A 22,420-nucleotide genomic window follows, 5' to 3' on the forward strand; every position below is an offset into this window, starting at 1 on the left:
CAGATGAGCTGGAATGGAAATAACAGAAAAGTTGTTTATAACAGAAAAAAGTACTTGTAGGTCCTACAATTGACAGGTGCTTGTTTCCCCTGTTATAAATAACTTAGGGTACGTCTACACTAGCCCCCTAGATCGATCTAGGGAGGCTAATGAGGGTGACCAGAATTGCAAATCAAGCACGGGATTTAAATATCCTGTGCTTGATTTGCATGTTCCCAGACGGTCGCCATTTTAGAAATTGACTAGCCCGAAGTAATTGCCCACGTCTACATGTGGCAGTGAAACGGGATTCTGGAATAAAGCCCCTAAATCAAATTAGGTGGTAAACCTCATTCCACGAGGAATACCTCCTCATTTGATTTAGGGCTTTATTCCGGAATCCTGTTTCACTGCCATGTGTAGATGTGGGCAGTTACTTCGGGCTAGTCAATATATAAAATGGCGACCAGCCAGGAACATGCAAATCAAGCACGGGATATTTAAATCCCGGGCTTGATTTGCAATTCTGGTTGCTCTCATTAGCCTCCCTAGATCGATTGAGGGGGCTAGTATAGACGTACCCTTAGTTTCTGTTATTGAAAGCTCATGATACTATATATTTGTGTTAATCTTAAATTTAAAAACAAGTAGTCCTGTGGCACCCTAGAGACTAACATGACTACTTTTTAACAAATATTTACTGTGAGTTCTCCAAATTGTTATTTATGATTCTGTGATGCTACAATATAGAAAATAATATACATTAGATTATTAGATGAAAACTGTCATGACTATGAGGGTTAGCCAGCAGCCTGGGGATTAAGGGGTTAACTACACCTAGCCAGGTGGAGTGGCCAATAGGAATGTAGGTAGGACTTTCCAACTGGGACAAAGGAATTTGGGTTTTTTCCTCCTTTGTCTCTCTGGGTGAGTCCTCTGCAGCTATAGGGAGGGACAAGCACATCTCTCTCTTTCTCCAGGAAACAATTCTTCACTTTCTGTAAGTAGGGTAAAGTTTAGGTAGTTTCGTTAGGCTTTATTGTTTTAAGGGTTGGGTAAGGGATCTGATATCTGGCACTGCTTAAGAGATGTTTGGCTTTCTTTTTAACTAAGTTCTAGCCCATGGTGCAATTCCTCCATGAGTATATTTTATTACCTTTCCATCTTATCCTTATGCTTGCAACAGGAATATAGTTGTAATAAAAGTTCTCTTTTCTTTTTATTAACCTGGCATTGGTTACTTGTGTGTCCTTATTTTTATAATAGGGGTGAGATTTCCCAAATGATCTTCCCCCTAATCTCGTTCTTAATTTGGGTGGTGGCAGCGGAAGTTTTATTCCCAAAATCTAGGTTTAAGATTTTGGGGGAAGTTTTATACCAAAGCCTAGTAGATAAGGCTTTGGGGTACACTTGCTGGCCCCCACTTCTGTATTTATCATGCCAGAATGGGGAAGGAGCCATGACAAAAGCACTTGTCCATTAAGTTAGATAATTAAAAGGTATATGTTTTACTGTGCTTTGTAGCAATAAGTGACTGTCAGAGAAATAAAAGAAAAAGGACACCACAGTGTCCATCTAAGTTTGTCTGTGCCTTGCAACATTACTTATTTAAAAGTAAGTCATGCCATGAGAGATTTTCATTATTGCTCTTGAAATAGAGGAGAGTAATATAATATCAGTGAATTTAAGGTGACCATTTGCAATATCAATAAAGCCCAATTCAGTTGGAAGTCAGTTTGACTTGTGTGAAAATGTTAAAGTGCTGTCCCTAATGCATGGGCACATTTCTCTACCCCCTGAGATAATAGCAGTCAAAGAGAAACTGCACACGTAAAAGCCTCAGGGGTTACTCATAAAAGGGCAAAGAAATTTATCAAAATTGAGAGAAAGTGTTCTGTACTTTTGAGAAAAGTGAAATCTTGCATGACAAATTGAGTCTGTTTTACGCTGTGTAATTGAATAGGATTGCTCAAGTGGAACTCAGTCTGCTCAAAGGGCACATCATACAGTGGGAAGGACTGACATATGTATAGTGTGCTCAAGGTAAATATAGAAATGTACTTGAGAGTTGAGTGACTTTGAAATTTTAGTGGAGATACAATGACAATCAGCAAACACAGCCTTCAGGAAAAAAACAAGTTGGGAAGCTATAGGCAGTTAAACAACTGTTTCGTGGCCAGGTACATAAAGGGGCCAGAGTTGTTCAATTCTAAGAATTTAGGAAGTTATGTGTAAAAAGAATGAGTTGTTTCATGCACTCCAGGAAAATTTGTGTTGAGTTTTCAGGGGTTTGATTTTTGGTTTTATTTCCAGAGTAACATATTAAGAGAAACAGACCTAAAAACAAAAATCAGATCCTTACATTTTTAATAGCTTACAGCACATTACCTGGAGAGTTCCCACTGACACAATCTGACATTTCTCTATATGTAGTTTTATAAAGCTTAGAAAATGCTTCTAATAGTTTGCATTGAATTGGTTAACAAAATGTCACTGTTTGATGTGTGTCTTTGCCAAGGTTCACTGACCTTTGAGCTTCGTGTTCGCATCTCATGAGCTTCATTTGGGTTAGGTATCCATGTCAAGGGTTCTTTCACAGCCATTTGTGTTCTTCTGCTATTTTTGGAGAGAGCAGAGAGAGTGATCTTTAAAAGTGGAGGAGAGAATTGGAAACTAATAATCTCATGTTGATGGAAAATGCTCTTTAAAGCTATATTACAAGTTGGTGATCTGCAGTGTTAAACAGAGATCAAGATGATACATGGGCCTATGTGCTCCTTTAAACTAGAGATTATATTTTTTTAGTATACAAAAAAAATTGGCTTCACCAATCAAAAGGAACATTTTTACAGAAATATTGTATTCAGTTTATATTGGATATATAAAGGTAGATGATTAACACTGTGCTACATTGTGCTAGTTTAGATATTGAAACATTTCTTTATACTCCTCTCTGATCATTGAGAAAACCTATATATCTGAAGATATTAGAATATGCAATGTAACACACTTAATTTAAATGCAGAGTAATTGTGACAGAGTGATAGTGGCTAATGAGTGAGCCAGCCTTCTGGATATTTAGATGCCAATTAATTCCCCAGAAAAAGCTGATGGAACTAATTAGATACTCAGGCCACAAATGTTGCCCACCCTTGTTGCAAGGAAATTGTTCTGGTAATAGTGGAGGCAACTTAAAATGGAAAGGTGCTGTGATTGCACAACCAATAGTGGCTGCACAGTTTCCAGGAAAAGAAGACAGGAGTGAAAACCTACTCTGTTACAATAATACACAAGGGAACAATATCTGTCTGAGCCATCAACCAGTTGCATAGGCAGTTGCTATTTTCCCAAAGAACACACGAGTGAGCTACCTATCAAGCAATATTATTTACTAAATACTAGTGACAAATTATACCAGCACAGTGGGCTTGATGACCGAGAAATCAGTACAGCCTGCATCTGGCAGAGCTTCTATAGCTTAAAAAGAAACAGTCAGAAAGTGCTACTGATCTCCCAAAATTCATTAAGCTAATAATATTTTGTTCTTAGCCATAATGAAGCTAATAATTAGGTTGTATGCATTTGGATGAAGTCTTAGGGAGTTTCTTTTATTGCTAATGTTTAATAAATACTGGAATATCTACTATGTTAATACCTGGATACAAGAAAAGCTTAGAGGACAAAAGGGACAAGTCCATTCAGGGATAATGACCTCATTATCTTATAGATGACTTGTTAAACCACAAAAGATAGAAATGTTATGATTTGAACAAGACATTTATAGGACTTCATGTTAAGGGCAAAACCAATCTTCCTCTCTCACTGGGCTCCACAAAGACCTCCAGCTATCTCTTTAAGACATGAGCGCTTCCTTTCTAGGAATAAAAGAAAAAGCATAATATGAACATATAGCATCTCCTCTCCCAGTTATGCTCCATGTAGAGATGGTGAATTGTTAAAGATCATTAGCAGATCTCCCAGTTGAATCTGAAGTAAAATGAGAGACATAACCTCTTATCCTTTTATCAATTCAATTGCTATCTATGCATGTAGCTGCTGAATATGGCTGAAATGAACATCATGCACCTCAAAATTAAAGAAATTGTGGTACAGAACCTTGAAAAACTACAGTTTTGTTTTTCACCCCTATCGATAGATATTTCAAAGCTGCTTCAGCAGCCTTTGTTCGCAATGTCAACTGTAGTAACAGGAATATACAGAGGCTAAAATGTTCAGTCTAGCAGGTCTAAAAATTAAGTAGCAAAATCTAATGCCCTTATTTTCAAAGGTGCTGAGAACACACACATCTCACTATAAATATGGATTTAGGTTCCCAACTCTGAAAATCCAAGTTTTTTAAACAATCTAATAATCTCTCCCGCACCTCATGTGCGCTGTTCTTGGTGAAGAGAAAAGGAAAATTGCCTCCTATCCTTTTGATAAACCCAAGGTGTGCACCCTAAAGAAAAGAAGAAGACATAATGTCTCAAGTCCACACTGCTTCTCTTGTCCCAGGATATCTCCTCCTCCTGCTCTCTGTGCACATCTATACTTCCACTCCTTAATGCAGGGCATTTGGCCCAGTTTACTTTGCTCTTGATACTCTAGAGTTCTCTTTTCTCCTCCACATTCCTTTTCAGACTTTAAAATTTACTGTTCCCTAGATTCCTGCTTTTACACCAGATCTGTTCCACAGCTCTGCTGGAAATTCTTCTCCAACCTGTCTTGGTGAAGAGCGTTACACCAAGACTTGTCCAGAGAAATCAGTACAGCCTGCATCTGTACATCTATACATTTATGTACAGGCCCCTTGATTTATAAAATCCTGCTTCTCTCATAATTTTCTTCTATCCTTAGACTCATTCTGTGCTGAAATCAGGAATAAACTGCGCTGGTTTTATATCTTTTCATTAAGGACCAGCACTCCTAGGTATGTCTACACTAGCCCCCTAGTTCAAACTAGGGAGGCTAATGTAGGCATTCAAAGTTGCAAATGAAGCCCGGGATTTAAATATCCCGGGCTTTATTTGCATGTTCCCTTCTGGTCGCCATTTTGAAATTCCACTAGTCCGAAGTAACTGCCTGCGGCTACACGTGGCAGTGAAACGGTAATTCGAACTAAGTCCCAGTTCGAATTAACTGTTAATCCTCATAGAATAGACTTAGTTCAAATTACCGTTTCACTCTCGTGTGTAGCTGTGGGCAGTTACTTCAGACTAGTGGAATTTCAAAATGGCAACTGGACGGGAACATGCAAATAAAGCCCGGGATATTTAAATACTGGGCTTCATTTGCAACTTTGAATGCCTACATTAGCCTCCCTAGTTCAAACTAGGGGGCTAGTGTAGACATATAGTGGACAAAACCAAAGCCTTCTGCTCTTGAAAAAAGGGAATCTGTATCTGGTTATATCAGGAGGTTATTATAACCTCTCTTTCAAAAGTGGGGAAATGTGAGTGTTCGAGAAGAAAGTTGCTGAATCAGGAATTGTGGGAATTTTATTGTGATCAACATTTAAGTATTTGTTATAATACTTTGTGTCTTTCCTAGAAGCACTACTCTTACCTCATCTTTTAGTAAAGAGAGCTTCATGAAGACACTGCCATTGCTCACATACTTAAAGCTAACCACATGCAGCAACGAGGTTTCAGAATCCCATACAGTATGCAGGCAGAAGACAGAGGAGAGCTTTCCTCACTTTCTGCCAACCAGACTGACCGACCAAACCCTAGGCATAGCTGACAACAGTTAATCATGGATACACACACCCAGTGTTGGGCCCAATAAGGAAAATAATCACACCTATAAAGGAAGGAGAATAGAAAAAGAAGGGGAGGCAAAATTCGGAGATGTCTAACATTTACCCTAATGCAAAGTTCTGGAAGAAAGAGCAAAGTAATAATAGTTAAACATTTTAACAGATCTTTGTGGATTAAATAGCAATTTATTTCTAAATAAAAAGCACAGAGATGGATTATGTACAATATATGTAACAACCAGGAAAATCAAATCCTTGGGGATTGTAAAGAATGTTCTAGAAATAGGAAGTGTTAGTATAGAAAACTCAGAGGCATTAGAATAATACAAGGAAAATGAGACCCAATTAAAAAAAAGTCTTCAGAAATTCTTTAGTAATACCGGAAAAGGTAGAAGACTCTAAGTCTGTGTCTATATTACCAGGTTATTTAAAAATAAGTTAGGGCATGTCTATACAGCAGTGCTAAAGTCGAATTAAGCTATGCAACTTCAGCTATGTCAATTGAGCAGCTTAAGTTGAAATAGCTTAATTCGGCTGTTGGCTCTACCTACACAGCAGAAAGTTGAAGGAAGATCACTTTTCATAAGAACATAAGAATGGCTGTACTGGGTCAGACCAAAGGTCCATCTAGGTCATTAGCCTGTCTGTTGACAGTGGCCAGTACCAAGTGCCCCGGAGGAGGTGGACCGAAGACAAATCAAGTGATTTGTCTCGTGCCTTTCATCTCCAGCCTCTGACAAACAGAGGCAAGGGACAACATTTCTATCCCCTGGCTAATAGCCTTTTATGGACCTAACCTCCATGAATTTACCTAGCTTCTCTTTAAACTCTGTTATAGTTCTAGCCTTCACAGCCTCCTCTGGCAAGGAGTTCCACAGGTTGATTATGAAGTGTGAAGAAGAACTTTCTTTTATTAGTTTTAAACCTGCTACCCATTAATTTAATTTGGTGTCCTCTAGTCCTTATATTATGGGAACTAATGAATAACTTTCCTTTATTCACCCTCTCCACATCACTCAGGCTGTGTCTAGACTGCATCCCTTTTCCGTAAAAGGGATCCAAATTAGACATATCGCAATTGCAAATGAAGCGGGGATTTAAATCCCCCCCTCTTCATTAGCATAAAAATGGCTGCTGCTTTTTTCCAGCTCGGAGCTTTGCCAGAAAAAAGCGCCAGTCTAGACATGGATCTTTTGGAAACTAAAGCCTTTTCCGAAAGATCACTTATCCCTTTAAGATAGAGGAGCAGGTTCCCATGTGGCCTAGTGAATAGGGTTCCCACATGGGGAGGACAGGGTTGCAGGTTTGAGTCCCCAGTCCCCCAGGGTCAGGTGGGCTCTCGTAGGGTGGCACTGGGGCAGGTGGGATAAAGGGCCTACCTGCAGTAAGGTGGAGGGGCGGATTCCAGTGTGGCCTAATGGATAGGGCTATCCTTTAAGAAGGATAAGGGATCTTTCAGAAAAGGCTTTATTTTCCAAAAGATCCACATCTAGACTGACGCTTTTTTCCGACAAAGCTCCGAGCCAGAAAAAAGCGGCAGCCATTTTTATGCTAATGAAGCAGGGGGGATTAAAATCCCTGCTTCATTTGCAATTGCTATATGTCTAATTTGGATCCCTTTTATGGAAAAGGGATGCAGTCTAGACACAGCCTCATAATTTTATATACCTCTATCATATGCCCTCTCAGTCTTCTCTTTTCCAAACTGAAAAGTCCCAGTCGCTTTAGCCTCTTTTTCTATGGGACCTGTTCCAAACCCCTAATCATTTTAGTTGCCCTTTTCAAGGCCAAAATATCTGTTTTGAGGTGAGGAGACCACATCTGAACACAGTGGGCATACCATAGTTTTATACAGGGGCAATAAGATATTGTGTCTTATTTTCTATCCCTTTCTTAATAATAGCCAATTAGCCCATCATAAGATGGGATTTTCAGGTCTCTCCTCCATGTTGGTCTTCTCTCCTGAGCCTCCGGTCTCTCACTCCATCTCTCTCCTCCTCCTACTCACTCCCCGTTTCTCTCTCTCAGCTCTCCTCCACCTCCTGCCTCTCTCTGTCTCTTCTCCTTCCCCTTCTGCCTCTCCCTCGGGGGACCACGGAGCCCAAATGGCCCAAATGGTCACCTCCCCGCCCCTCTTCACCTCCTGCCATGGAGCTTGACTGACTTCTGCACCGCTCAGCCAGGCTGCTGAGGGGGAGCAAGCGTCCATTTGGGCTCCCCCATGGCAGCCCGGCTGAGCGGCGCAGAAGTCAGCCGAGTGCCACGGTGGGAGGCGAAGAGGGGCGGGGCAGTGACATACACGGCCAGACTCCACCCCCTGGCCATGTACGTCACTGCCCCACCCTCCTTCCCCTCCTGCCATGGCACTTGGCTGACTTCTGCACTGCTCAGCTGGGCCACCGCGGAGGAGTAAGGGGCGCAAGCGGCCATTTGGGCCTGCACTCCCCATGCAACACAGGCCACTCAGAGGGAATAGCCAGCATCTCAGCCTTTCAGACTGTCAGACACTGGGCTAATATTCTTAATAATTCCTAACATTCTATTTGCCTTTTTGACCACTGCAGCGCACTGTGTGGACCGAGGAGCGGTGCTATTGGAGCAACCCAGCAGCACCCGAGCTGCTCTGCCCCAGGCATCCCCAAGTCAGCCGCTGCTGAAACTGACCAGCGGCTGACTACAGGAAGCCCAGGGCAGAGTTGCTCTGCCCCGGGCTTCCTGGAACCAGCCGCTGATCAGTTTCAGCAGCAGCTGACTTGGGGATGCCTGGGGTTCTTAAGTTGAATCTGTATGTAAGTCGGAACTGGTGTCCAGATTCAGCCGCTGTTGAAACTGATCAGTTTCAGCAGCGGCTGAATCTGGATGCCAGTTCTGACTTACATACAGATTCAACTTAAGAACAAACCTACAGTCCCTATCTTGTACGTAACCCGGGGACTGCCTGTATATAATATCATTCTCTTCCAACTAGAGACACATTTCAGCACAAACTAAAGTAACATCCAATACTGTAAAGTTCTGGGACATCAGGTGCTGGTAAGAAACGGTACTTTTATTTCCTGGTCCCAGCTACTTTACTTGAATCAGGATTCCAAATAACAGTATCAGACGACAGGGGGACCTGCTGATTCGAGTACTTATTGCTACCGTGGCAAGACTTTTGGATTTACTGGGAATAATATACATTCTATCCTAGAGATTGTTCACTAAGGCTATGTCTACACTACCAGGTTATTTTTAAATTGGTTCTTTTGAAATAACTCCTGGAATAACTATTTTGAAATAAGCTTATGCCTCTTCAGAAGCAGGGGTTATTATTTCCACCCCGCCCACTCACGGGGAGGACAACCTCCCTGCAGCTATGGGGATGGACGCTGGAACCGTCCCACCCTCTGAGCCCTCGAACGATTCACAGTACTGCGAAGCGGTTGAGGTGACCATGGAGGTTGCGGGAGAGGTGAACACCTCCCTTCTGGGGTCCCTGCAAAAGGGGGCATCTGTGGAGGATGCTCCCACTGTTCCCACCTCTGCTGAGGGGGTGGCCGCTGACCTTGCCACCGACAAAGATCACCATCTGGTGGCGGGCAGCGGGCTCACCTTCCTCTCTCAGGAGGTGGAGGCTTTGGGGCTGACCCCGGCTGCCTCAGAGGGGGATCATCAAGTCCTGGAGGGACAACAACAGACCTCTCCTTCCCCTTCTGACTCGTTGCTATCCCTTCTCCCTGCCTCTGAGTTGCCCCAGGGTGCAACCATCTGCCCGGCCATCAGCAGCGTTTCGGCCGCGGCTGCCGAAACCCTTAAGGCTCTCAGGGGACAGGAGGGCCCACTAATATCCATCACCCCCGGCGCTGAGGCCTCTGGTGCTGCACTCTCTGTGGCACTGGAGCCTCTCCCTGCGTAGGAGGGTACTGGTGCTTAACCAACTAGTCCTGTCCATGCTCTGGCACCGTCTCAGCACCCTGGTCCCGCCCCCGGGTTTCCTGGATCAGATCCAGCAGCTGCTGCTGCGGTTCTTCTGGTCAGGACTGCATTGGGTCTCTGCAGGGGTTCTCCATCTTCCCCTGGAGGAGGGAGGACAGGACCTGATGTGTTTGCGCACGCGGGTTTGTGTCCTCCGCCTCCAGGCCCTGCAGAGGCTCCTATTTGATGCAGGTAGTCCGGCATGGAGCACGCTGGTGCACGCTTTTCTTCGCCATTTCCAAGGGCTCCGATATGACCGGCACTTCCTTTATTTGAGAGGTTTTCCGTGAGACCTCTCCGAGCTGCCGGCCTTCTACCAGGACCTCCCCCGGACCTGGACGCTGCTAGAGGCAACCAGGTCCTTGGGAGCCACCGTGGGGGCAGACCTCCTCATGGAGCCCCTGCTACACAATCCCCATCTACGTGTGCAGGTGGTGGAGTCCCCCTCGGTGTGCCGGAGGCTGGTCCTGACAGAAGTCACAAGGATCGGAGACCTCCTGGACTACGACCGGGGAGACTGGGTGGATCCTCAGGCGCTCACCCAGAGCATGGGGCTCTCCACCTTACGTACTTCCTGGCGCATACTTCAGGAGGTGAAGGTCCCTCACCTCTGGCCCGCCCGATCTATCCATCGACCCTAAGCCCTGTGTACCTCCCCGACCGCCTCCCCTTTGTCACCCGAGCCGGCTGCACGCATTGCAGCCGGTCCCCTCCGAATTACACCAAAGAGTCACCTGTACATCCTCGTGCTTCACACGCTCCCCTTCCCCACCATCATGTCCCACACAGACACCAAGTGGTGGGACCTCCTACCACCAATAGAGGGTGGGGAGCCCCAGTGGGACAGTCTCTATTCCACCTTGGTTCCACAGCCCACTGGGGACATCAGCTGGAGAATCCTGCACGGAGTTGTGAGCACAGGCGTGTATTTGGTGTGGTTCACCCCCATTCCTGACACTTGCCCCTTCTGTGGCGAGAGGGAGAACCTGGCGCACGTGTACCTCAGGTACACCAGGTTACAGCCCTTCTTTCGGCTCCTCCAGAACCTTTTGTTGAGGTTCTGGCTGCACTTCTCCCCTCACCTGTTAATTTATGCACACCCCATCCAAGTCCCTACAAAGTCACGGGACCTCCTGGTCAATCTCCTCCTTGCTATCACCAAGATGGTAATTTATAAGACCAGGGAGCAGAGGTTGGCCGAGGGAGGGGCCTGCGACTGTGGGGCCTATTTCCGTTCCTGCATCCACTCATGTATCCGGGCAGAGTTCCACTGGGCGGCATCCGCTGGCTCTCTCGAGACCTTCGAGGGGCAGCGGGCACTGTCCGGGGTTCTCTGTGCAGTGTCCCCATCCGGTTCTTTTGTTTTAGCCCTTTGACCCTCACACCTGTCCCTGTTTTCCTTTTATTTGTCCCAAGTAATTACTTGGTTTCCTGCGCTCAGTGGCTGAGGGGAGGTCATTTAGATGTGGACGGCTAACGCCCGCCCACCTCCCGGATTCCAATAGGCACAGTGGATATAAAGCTGGCTAAACTGTCAGGCCCAACGGGTAGTGATTGATGTATGATTGGTGGTTGGAGTGCTCCAAGAATCGGTTCTAGGACCAGTTTTTTCAACATCTTTATTAATGACCTGGATGAGGGGATGGATTGCACTCTTGGCAAGCTTGTGGATGTCACTAAAATAGGGGGAGAGGTAGATACTTTGGAGGGCTGGGATAGGGTTCAGAGTGACCTAGACAAAATGGAGGATTGGGCCAAAAGAAAATTGATGAGGTTCAACTAGGACAAGTGCTGACAGTGTTACAGGCTGGGGACCGATTGGCTAAGTAGCAGTTCAGCAGAAAAGTAGCTGGAGATTATAGTGGACGAGAAGCTGAATATGAGTCAACAGTGTGCTCTTGTAGTCAAGAAGGCTGATGGCATATTAGGGTGCATTAGGAGGAGCATTGCCAGCAGATCTAGAGATTATTCCCCTTTATTCAGCACTGGTGATGCCACATCTGGAGTATTACATTCAATTCTGGGCCCCCGAGCATAGAAAGGATTAGGCGGCTGAAGCACATGACCTACGAGGAGTGGTTGAGGGATTTGGGCTTACTTATGCTATGTCTATACTGCAAGCCTCTTGAGGAAGAGCAAATGCAAATGGAGGACTCATTTGCATAGGTCATGCTCTCATTCCCATTTCCTCTTCCTTTCCCTTTTGCGCAAGAGGTTTTTGCGCAAAAAAGCTCTGTGTAGACAGCACCTTTTTGCTCAAAACCCCCCCTTTTGCACAAGAGCTGTTCTTCCTCAGTCTGCAGAAGAGAAGAGTGAGGGTGGATTTCAAAGCAGCTTTCAACTTCCTGAAGGGAGGTTCCAAAGAGAATGGAGAGAGGCTGTTCACAGTAGTGACGGTTGGCAGAACAAGGAGCAATGGTCTCAAGTTGGAGTGGAAGAGGTCTAGGCTGGATATTAGGAAAAAGTATTTCACTAGTAGGGTGGTAAAGCATTGGAATGGGTTACTGAGGGAAATGGTGGAATCTCTGTCGCTAGAGCTTTTTAAGTCCTGGCTTGCTAAAGTCCTGACTGGGTTGATTTAATTAGGGTAGGTCCTGCTTTAGGCAGGGGGATGGACTCGATGACCTCCTGAGGTCTCTTAGAGCCCTGGGATTCTATGATTCTAATGAATAGCTAATTTGTTTTAGTAACAAACAGTATTAATGAGTGTTCTACTTGGGAGGAAATATAAGGAATGATATTATTCTTTCTATTATGTTAGTAAGTGAAACATTTTCAGCAGCTGACTCATTATTATTTCTGATTAACTCCAACTTAACTGAACACTTAGGATTCTATGAAAAATTTAAGAAGCTATAAAAGTTAATAATATATCACTACTAACCCTAAGGCTCTTATTAATGTGCCTATATGATTAAAAAATAAATCCATTTTGTCCCAAGTGCAGACCACGATTTGTGAGATATTGTCCCTCTTTTGATTAGAAGGATCAGCATTGTTTCAGTCTCACACCATTGGTACATTTACAGGTAGAACTGTTCCCTTTGTTACTTAAAACAGCTATAGCAATAATACTGATTACCTAATAAAGACAGATTGCAGCATGTGGTGGAAGAATTATTGTCTCGAGCAAGAAAATTCCATGGTGAATATTTAGGTTTATGTCAATCTTTCTGTTTTACTCATAAATAAGTTGGGCCCTGATTCAGCAAAGCACTCCAAATTGCATTTAGAATCTCATAGGACTTAAGCACTTATTTAAAATGAAGCTCATGCTTAAGTACTTTGCTGATCTTGTGGTTTTAATAACCACAAGAGAGAATAAAGCTTCCCATACTTTTTCTATCACAATAACTTATACAAGAAAGTCATCAACGCAACTCAAAGCTGAAAAATCAAATCTTCACCAAGTTAGTAACAACAACATTTTGAAGATTGCAATCCAATCTGTATGACTCCATTGACCTTACTGTAAGTCATGCAGCTATATCACTAGGGCTGTGTCCAGACTCAGGGTTTTTTTCGGGAAAAGTAGCCTTTTCCCGAAAAAACTTCCCCTGCGTCCAGACTCAAGCCGTGTTCTTTCGAAATAATTTCGAAAGAACGCGGCTTTTCTTTCGATGGCGGTAAACCTCGTTTCACGAGGAAGAACGCCTTCTTTCAAAAGTTCCTCTTTCGAAAGAAGGCGTTCTTCAATGTAAATAGGGCTTCCTCGAAAGAGAGCATCCAGACTCGCTGGGTGCTCTCTTTCGAAAAAGCGGATTGCTCTTTCGAAAGATCCGCCTGCAGTCTAGACGCGATCTTTCGAAAGAGGCTCTTTCGAAAGAAGCCTGCAGTCTAGACATAGCCTATGGGAGAAAAAGTTCAAGTGGTATCTTATTAGCATTTTACTAGGGAAAGAACAATCCAAAGGGTTTATTGGACACAGTGGCTGCTTGATTTTGCTACTCATGGCACATGAATATTTAACCTATATTTAAATATAATTTATATACATCTTCCATATATTTGAGAGAGTGAGTTTGTGTGTGAGTGAGTCTATGTGTTTTTCAAAACACACAGGGGGAGGGATAGCTCAGTGGTTGGAGCATTGGCCTGCTAAACCCAGGGTTGTGAATTCAATCCTTGTAGAATCCATTTAGGGATTTGGGGCAGACATTTGTCAGGGATGATACTTGGTTCTGCTATGAAGGCAAGGGACTGGACTTGATGATCTTTCAAGGTCCCTTCCAGTTCTAGGAGATAGACAAGCTCCATTATTTTTTTTTCACTCCTAAATAGTAAGAACCAGGACCACTAAATCTGGCATACAGCTTCCTTTTATCATGAATTAACTCAGGCTAGGGACTGGGCTGTGCCAGGAATACAGGAGGTGCCTGAAATGGGATTGCTTCTCATAAAACCAGAGAGAAAAAACAGAATCACCAGGCAGGTGAAAGGGGCTGGGTGGAGGCACGCCTCTACTCCTTTCTGGGAATACCCCTGGCCGCCCCCTTGGCACACTCTAGGGAGGATGTGCTGGCTGAAGCTCTCCTCCTTTGTCGACTTGCTGGCTTTTCCCCTTCATCACAGGGTGAGGGGAAACTGCACACTTTCCTGAATTCCTCTGGGGAGCCCAGGGGACAGCTGAACCTGCACATGTCCCAGCTGGAGCTGCAGCAGCCATGAAGAGGCACTTCTCACCGGTCGGGGCCTGCTCGAGTTATTCCTGCGCCCCAGGCAGCAGGTGCGCGATGCATGCAGGGCTCTGCCCCCAAGTGCACGGCGTATGTGTGTCCCCACTCCCCCGGCGTGCTGTGCCCCTTACAGCTGCAATCAGGCGTGTGGCGCCTGATGGCAGCTCTAAGGGGCACTGCCCAGCTCCCGGCCCTGGGCCCGCAGTGCCTGATTGCAGCTCTAAGAGGTGCTGTGCAGCCGGGTGTGCGGCACCTCTTACAGCTGCCATCAGGCACCCCCTATAGGTTGGCGCTCCGGGCAGCTGCCCAGCTAGCCCTCCCCCCTTTATTCGGCCTTGCACCTGTCCACAAGCTGCTGTGGTGAGAGAGGGCTGGGGTCATCCTCTCTCCCCAGGGCAGCCTGCATACAGACCTCCTCATACCTAGCCCCTCCCCAGAGCAAAGAGTTAAGGGCACAAGCAGCTCCGGGTAAATCTTCTAGCAATAAAATAAAGTTAGAAACTCATTAGCTGAAAATCTTCTTGCTGTGTAAGTAGAGCCCTGCACAGGTAAAAAATGTGGATCCTCCTTTGCTCTGCATTCCCAGGCTCAACTCATCATCAGCTCCTCAGTCTATCATGCAGATTTTACTTTCATCTGTGTTCACATAGCAAGCTGTATGGAGGAGGGAGGGAGCATGGATGAGCAAGGAGGGGGCAGGATCTTGCTGGTGTAGACCCCTTACTAAAGGTGCCTCTGCTTATTTTCTGGGAAGACCCTGTGTGCTGCAGTCTAGCCTCACAGACTACAATTCCCATGAGCCTTGGGGAAAAACAGGAAGGAAGTGACTCTTGTTTGGGAGATCTGAGTCTCTCCAGTGTGTGGAGGAAGACTCAGCAGTCTGTGGACTTTTCCCTCTGTTTTTGGAGTGGAAAGGGGGCCAGACTGCTGTGGAGGAGTTTGATCCTGTTCAGGAGCTGTTATGTTGAAGTTACAGACTGGCACAACGAGCCTTTGTACTGCCTGGCAGGGCCAGCTTTAGGAAGTGCGGGGCCCAATTTGAACAGTTTTGGCACCCCCCAGCCCCCCAAGGATTTTTTGTTGAGCAAAAAAAAAAAAAAAAAACCCCACCCACACAACAAACCACAACCACACACAAATATCACATCAGAAGTAGATCTGATCAAAATGTATAAAATGTATATCAATATAGTTGAACATTTAAAACAAATGCCATCCTATATTATGCAAAATTTTAAACAAAATTAAATCAGTTGCCTTAAGTGTAGGTCAAATATTTTCAATTGCAAACGATCCAATTTTTTCAATAAAGTTAAAAGTTTGATTTTTAAAAAGTTACCAGAGAGCGTTGCAGTTTTCTGTTACCTTGATTTTCTTTTTAAATAGCAAAAATGGAGTCTTTGTTAAGAAAGTGTCAGTTCTGTGGTCAAATTCCAGTCCTTAGTGGTTTCAGCACCAATGATTTCACTAGGTAATATGGTACCTCACCACCATTGCCTCCTTTGCATAGCTCATTCAGACCACTGGCTGATAATAGTTAGTCACCCAGACCAGTCATTAACCATAGTCATGGACTTACCCTACTCTCCATTGTCTCTATGATTCTCTGATGACCTGTGACAAAAACAGAGGGTGGAAAGGGAAACTGAAGGGAGAGCCCTCTCTAAATTCACCAATCAAAGAGCAGTATTACCAACCCAAGATTCACAATGAACACCTACACAAAGTTATGAGACTGGTCTACATATCGTAAGATTTTTAAAAAAATAAAACATGTTGGATTTGTATTGGCCTTTTGTTTCTTGAGTATTTATGGTTCATGTTTTAAAGCTTTCCTCCTCAGCTGTAAGGCCCAGAAGTACATAATCAATTGACTCCAGGCCTTTAGAAAAACACCAAATGTTTTGAGACTCATGGTAAAACAATAGAGGAATTCTTGTGAGCCCATGCTTTGCCCACAGTATAAAAAAACCTAAAAAACCCACAATATCATCTCCACTAAACATCCTAATGAGATACTGAAAATGAGGAACTGAATTCAACAGCTCCTGATATGAACAGGTATCAACCTAGTTTTTCATATTTGAGATGGGTTACCAGGAATCATACATGACAATATGAAATCTTTCCACTCTCAAGTCAGCATATTCATAAAGTACCTATAATTTTAATCCATGCATTTATTAGATAGTGAAAGAGTAAGGAGGGGAATTAGTGTAAATAAGTGTTCAAATTAAAAAAAAAAAAGCCTGAAGGAATTAGGACTGGGATCCTACATCTCACGTTCAGAACTGACTAGGACACTTATGACCAGATTTTCAAAGGTGTGTAAAGATCAGATAGATATCTTTGAAGATCCGGCTTGACAACTGTCTCTTTAGGAGCTTAATTACCTTTGAAAATCTGAGCTTAGATTTCCAAGTCCAATTTTCAAAAATGACTTTAGTCACTCAAGTGCTTTTGAAAATTTTAACTGGGGGCCTAAAGAGACAAAAATAGACAAAAGGCAGGAGATGGTATTCCTTTTAAATACGTGTGACATCTATTTTTAACTAAATTTTATATTATTTTTCTCCCAGGGGCAACTGACCCCTCCAGCCCCCTCACCATGCCACTGCCCCCCCTCCTGCAGATCTATCATCTTATGCATGTGCAAGATCTGTGAGAGCCATCCCATGACTCTGCAGTTAGTGTCTGCTGTCTTCTGGGTGGTGTCTCAATGCTGCCACATTCACCTCCAAAGAGGGGGCTTCCCAAAGCAGGCCCTTGCTGCAGACCCCCAAGGCATCCACAGGTCCAGTCTCCTTTCAATGGGCCCTCTTCCCAGGGCTCATTGATCTCGGATCTGGCTTCCATCCCCTCTCCAACCTTTGCAACTGCCCAGAGGTGCTCACCTTCCACCTCATCCATTCCCACCTCATCCACCCCACAGGGACAGTCTCTGCCTCACTTGTCCTAGGAACTATTCTACCAAGACATAATACAAAGTTTCCATGTAAAAGGACTCAATACAAAGCTAAAAACTTCAATGAGAGAATGATTAATATAGAGACGTGTCCACATCTGCTGTAGGGAGACACCTCTGCCTGCCTCCACCCCTCTTCCCCAGAGTCTACAGACCCATTGCAAAGCAGGGGAGTGGAAGGAAAGAGGCTGAGGCCCATCAACGGGACTGAAGCAGTCATGAGCAAGCCATGCCTGGGAGCCATTCTCCTGTCCATTGCTGGTGCAGTGTTGCTTCAGGCACGTTGAAATGCAGTCACCTCTAGGTTGGACTGGACAGCTGTTTAACACCTGCACAAGGTTTCAGGAAGGGGGCAGTGCAGGTTGCCTTCCTGCAGAGTCCCCATCAGAACTACTGTGCCCTCCTGGCTTAGGAAAAGAATCAACAGGAGTGGAAATTAACCCGCCCAGTTACACGTCCCCTAGGCAGGGAATGAGCCATCTACATTAGGCCCCAGCTGGAGTGTCATGTCCAGTTCTGGGCTCCACATTTCAGGAAACGTGGAGAAACTGGATAAAGTCCAGAGAAAATCAACACAAATGATGAAAAATCTAGAGAACATGAAATATGAGGCAAGGCTGAAGAAATTGGCCTTGCTTACCTTGGAAAAGAGAAGACCGAAAAGGGACATGAGAGCAGCTTTCAAATATCTAAGGGTGTGTCTACACTGAAAAGTTAGTTCGAACTAACGGACGTTAGTTCGAACTAACTTTCCAGGGCGCTACACTAGCGCTCCGTTAGTTCGAACTTAATTCGAACTAACGGAGCGCTTAGTTCGAACTAGGTAAACCTCATTTTACGAGGACTAACGCCTAGTTCGAACTAGCTAGTTCGAACTAAGGGCTGTGTAGCCCTTTAGTTCGAACTAGTGGGAGGCTAGCCCTCCCCAGGTTTCCCTGGTGGCCACTCTGGCCAACACCAGGGAAACTCGATGCCCCCCTCCCGGCCCCGGACCCCTTAAAGGGGCACGGGCTGGCTACGGTGCCCGTGCCAGGTGCAAGCCTGCCAGCACCCAGCTAGCAGACCCTGCACCTGGCACGGCACAGAGCCACCCACCCGATGCCCCCCAGCCCACCTCCTCTTGCCGGGACCAGGCTGGCGGCTCCCGGGAGCTTGCCCTGGACCGCAAGAGGCGGGCACCTTCCTGGGCTAGTGCGGACATCGTGGACCTCGTCCATGATCTCCGCACTAGGCACAGGAAAGTGGCCGTCTAGGGCAGGAGAGCTGCCAGCCTGGCCACCCAGGAGCAGGTGTGCATGAAAATCAAGGGGGTCCACTGAGACCCCCAACCCTGAGCCCTGAGCTTACAATGGCCGTATTGGGTCAGAACAAAGGTCCATCTAGCCCAGTAGCCTGTCTGCCGACAGCGGCCAACCCTAGGGACCCTGGAGGGGATGGACTGAAGACAGTGACCAAGCCATTTGTCTCGTGCCATCCCTCTCCAGCCTTCCACAAACTTTGGGCAGGGACACCACTCCTTCCCCCTGGCTAATACCACTCCATGGACCCAACCTCCATGACTTGATCTCACTTCCCTTTAAACTCTGTTCTAGTTCTAGCCTTCACAGCCTCCTGCAGCAAGGAGTTCCGCAGGTTAACTATTTGCTTTGTCAAGAACAACTTTCTCTTACTAGTTTCAAGCCTGCTACCCATTCCTTTCCTTTGGTGTCCTCTAGTCCTTCTTTATGGGAACTCAGGAAGAACTTTTCTGAATGCACCCTCTCCACCCAACCCCTGCTTTTAGAGACCTCTATCCTGTCCCCCCTCCGTCTCCTCTTTTCTAAGCTGAACAGTCCCAGTCTCTGTAGCCTCTCTTCATCTGGGACCTGTTCCCAACCCCTGATCATGTTAGTTGCCCTCCCTTCTCCCAGCCTTTCTCTTCCCCTCTCCCACCTCCTTCTCCCAGTCTCCCCCAGTTTTTTTCAATAAAGACAGAGTCAATGTTGGAAGAAACGTTATCTTTATTTTGTACATCAATAAGAAGGGGGGCTAGGGAAGGGTAAGTGGAAGGAGGTGAGGGAGGAATGGGGTACGAGCCCCCGATGGGGAGGACTGGGCTGGCTCTGCGGGCTTCTGGGGGTGGAAGCTCTCCTGCAGCCCCCCAATTGCCCCCTCTCCCCAGATGGCAGCCTGTGGCAAGTGCAGCCGGGCTGATGGCCGAGTGGTGTGATGTGCCCAGTGTGGGTACTCCGGGCACTCCAAGCCAGAACTTCTTTGTAAGCGGGGCACCCCTTAGAACTGTGTGTCCAGGGTGGGGGTCGGGACCCTTTAAGCGCAGCCCTCGGCTAGCCTGAGACAGCATCTCCATGCTCTAAGTCCTCCTTTTATGCCCTGCCGGCACTGCTTCCGGCCATCCTTAAGCCCTGTTCAGAGTCCACTCAATGTGGACTTGCTAGTTCGAATTAGCAAAATGCTTATTCGAACTAGTTTTTAATACTAGACGCGTTAGTTCGAATTAGCTTAGTTCGAATTAACTAATTCGAACTAAGTTAGTTCGAACTAGCGCTGTAGTGTAGACATACCCTAAAAGAGTATCATAAGGAGGAGGAAGAAAAATTGTTCTGCTTGGCCTCTGAGGTTAGGATGAGAAGCAATGGGCTTAAATTGCAGCAAGGGAGTTTGGGTTGGACATTAGGAAAAACTTCCTGCCTGTCAGGGTGGTTAAACGCTGGAATAAATTGCCTAGTGAGATTGCAGAATCTCCATCACTGGAGATATTTAAGACCAGGTTAGACAGACACCTGTCAGGGATGAGCTAGGGCAACTCAACTTTGGAAGCCCCAGGGGCCACACTGATACTTACAGAACATGCTGAGGGCCTCAACTTAAGTGTGGTTGCATATGCAAGCAAATATATACAAATAGCTTCTCACACTGACAGGCATGAATACAAAGATAAAGGCAAGACTACAAAACACACAGGCCCCATTTAAGTCAGTTCTGCTGATATTAAAAATGCAATATTTACCCGATTTCTACCCATGTGACAGCACTTTTCATGAGCAATAGCAGTCCAAGAATTTAACTACTAAAACACATATCAACAGAAGATCATTACACTGACTACTTTTTTGTTTCGGATCCCACTTGCTGGCCACGTATTGATCCTCACATAACCCAAACTGCACCATAGGGTGCAAACAATCTGGCCATGGGCAGCATATCAAGTTATTAATAAGTATTTTATAAACCTTTACCTTTTCTCTGTGCTGCCATGTCTCCTCTCCTTGCTCCATCATCTCCCCTGGTGCCTGCTAACCCCCAACTCCTCACCTTCCTCTGCTGTCCTGACTCCTGCCCTTCTCACTGCCCTCAGCCCTCCTGCGACCTGCCCCCCTCCTCCAGCTGTTCTCTCCCCCCTGTGCCCACTCCTCCAGTAGCCCCACTCTGATTATGTGAGCTACCCCTTCTCATCCCCTCTTCCAACACCTCTATCTACACACCTGCCCTGCCTCTCTCCTCTGGTGCTGGTCCCTCCCCTGCAGGTGTCTACCCTTCTGCTTCACCCCCAGAATCCCCTGGCACCTGCACCTTCCCTTACCCCTGCACCCTCCTGGTGCCTCCTCCTTCCTTTACTGCCCCTGCCCCCTTTGCCCTCTTTTTCCCTGATACCCACTCCCTCACCATTCTCTGCCCCATTCCGCTCCTGCCCTTCTGTGCTCTCACACATGCCTTGCTCCATCCCCACCTTTCTCATGCCCACCCCTTCTTTCAAGCCTTCTCCCAGCACCTCCCCCTCTAGCCACCAATGCCCTTCCCCTCTCCTCTCCTCTCCTCTCCTCTCCTCTCCTCTCCTCTTCCAGCATCACCCTGTCCCCCCTCCCACTGACACCTCCCCTCCTGCTCTTTCCCTCATTGTCTGCACTTGGCTCCCTGCCATTTGTTTCTCCTGCACCCCTGTCTTTTGGTGCCTTTCCTCCCCCCGCCCAAGCTCCTCCTCCTTCCACCCCTCCCCCGCCTCTGCCTCCACCCAAGCCCAAGCCCCTTCCCTTCCCCCCCGCTGCCTCCTCTCTCTCCTCCCCCCGCCCAAGCCCCTTTCCCCCGCTGCCGCCACTGCCGCCGCACAATCCCATTCCCTACCTTCTGCCTTCCACGTTGTGGGGCCGGAGTCTGCGCTCAGGCCCCAGAGGCCGAACCCGGAGCCAGCAAGGCCCTGCAATGTGCCTCCCATGAATTTTAAAATCCCGGGCCGTGACATCACGTCGCTCTTGGGTGTCCTTCCCGCCCACCTGCAACGCTGCACATGGGCAGCAGCAAGAGGTGAGGAGAAGCCACACATGGCAGGGATGGTCAGGGGGATGAGAGGACGCACAGGAGGGCCAGCAGGGAGGTCCGGGGCCCACTCCAGGCACAGCTGGGAGAGAGACCCAGCTCCACATATTGGTGGAGCAGTGCCCCGGGCTCTGTAACTCTCTGGCACTTCCAGGTTCAGGGGCGCGGGGCCCAATTCGACTGAATCAGTTGAATCGGCCTAAGGCTGACCCTACTGCCTGGGACAGACCTCAGAGATTCAGACTAACTCTAGGTTCAAAGATAGGGAGAGAGGCCAACGCAGTGAACCAGAGCTGCTGCATAGCTTGGACCCACATATACACTACCTACAGAGAATCTCCATTACAACTGCAGTTCTTCAAGCGCGCCCATGCAAGCAAGAATCTGGGACTCTGAGTCCAGGGATGTGCACACCAGGGTGGGATAAATATTGGCAGCTAGGTAAGTTCCTTTTACTTCTGTGTACTTTGTTAATTGATGTTATTCACTGTTCATTTGTTAACTTAAAAAAACAGGATTTAAGTAAAGGTTGTTCATTCTAATGCAATCTATTAGATGTATTAGAGGGATAGCCGTGTTAGTCTGAATCTGCAAAAGCGGCGAGGAGCCCTGTGGCATCTTATATACTAAACAAATGGTTGGAGCATAAGCTTTCGTGGGCAAAGACCCACTTCGTCAGATGTATATAGTGGAAATTTCCAGAGGCAGGTATAAAGATGCAGGTCAGAATCAGGCTAGAGATGATGAGGTGGATCCAATCAGGGAGGATGAGGC

At 46.4% G+C, this 22,420-nt stretch overlaps 1 long non-coding RNA gene across 1 annotated transcript in view; it reads left to right on the forward strand.

Annotated features, from left to right (window-relative positions):
* The first annotated feature begins 923 nt into the window (after positions 1-923).
* Positions 924-22,420, forward strand: part of LOC142830611 (uncharacterized) — a 32,493-nt gene continuing 10,996 nt past the window's right edge. Inside the window, exon 1 of the long non-coding RNA XR_012906017.1 lies at positions 924-979. This is a non-coding gene — a long non-coding RNA (uncharacterized LOC142830611). The remainder of the gene's footprint in view (positions 980-22,420) is intronic.

The sequence above is a fragment of the Pelodiscus sinensis genome, chromosome 9, assembly GCF_049634645.1.
Source record: "Pelodiscus sinensis isolate JC-2024 chromosome 9, ASM4963464v1, whole genome shotgun sequence".
Taxonomy (NCBI): Eukaryota; Metazoa; Chordata; order Testudines; family Trionychidae; genus Pelodiscus; species Pelodiscus sinensis.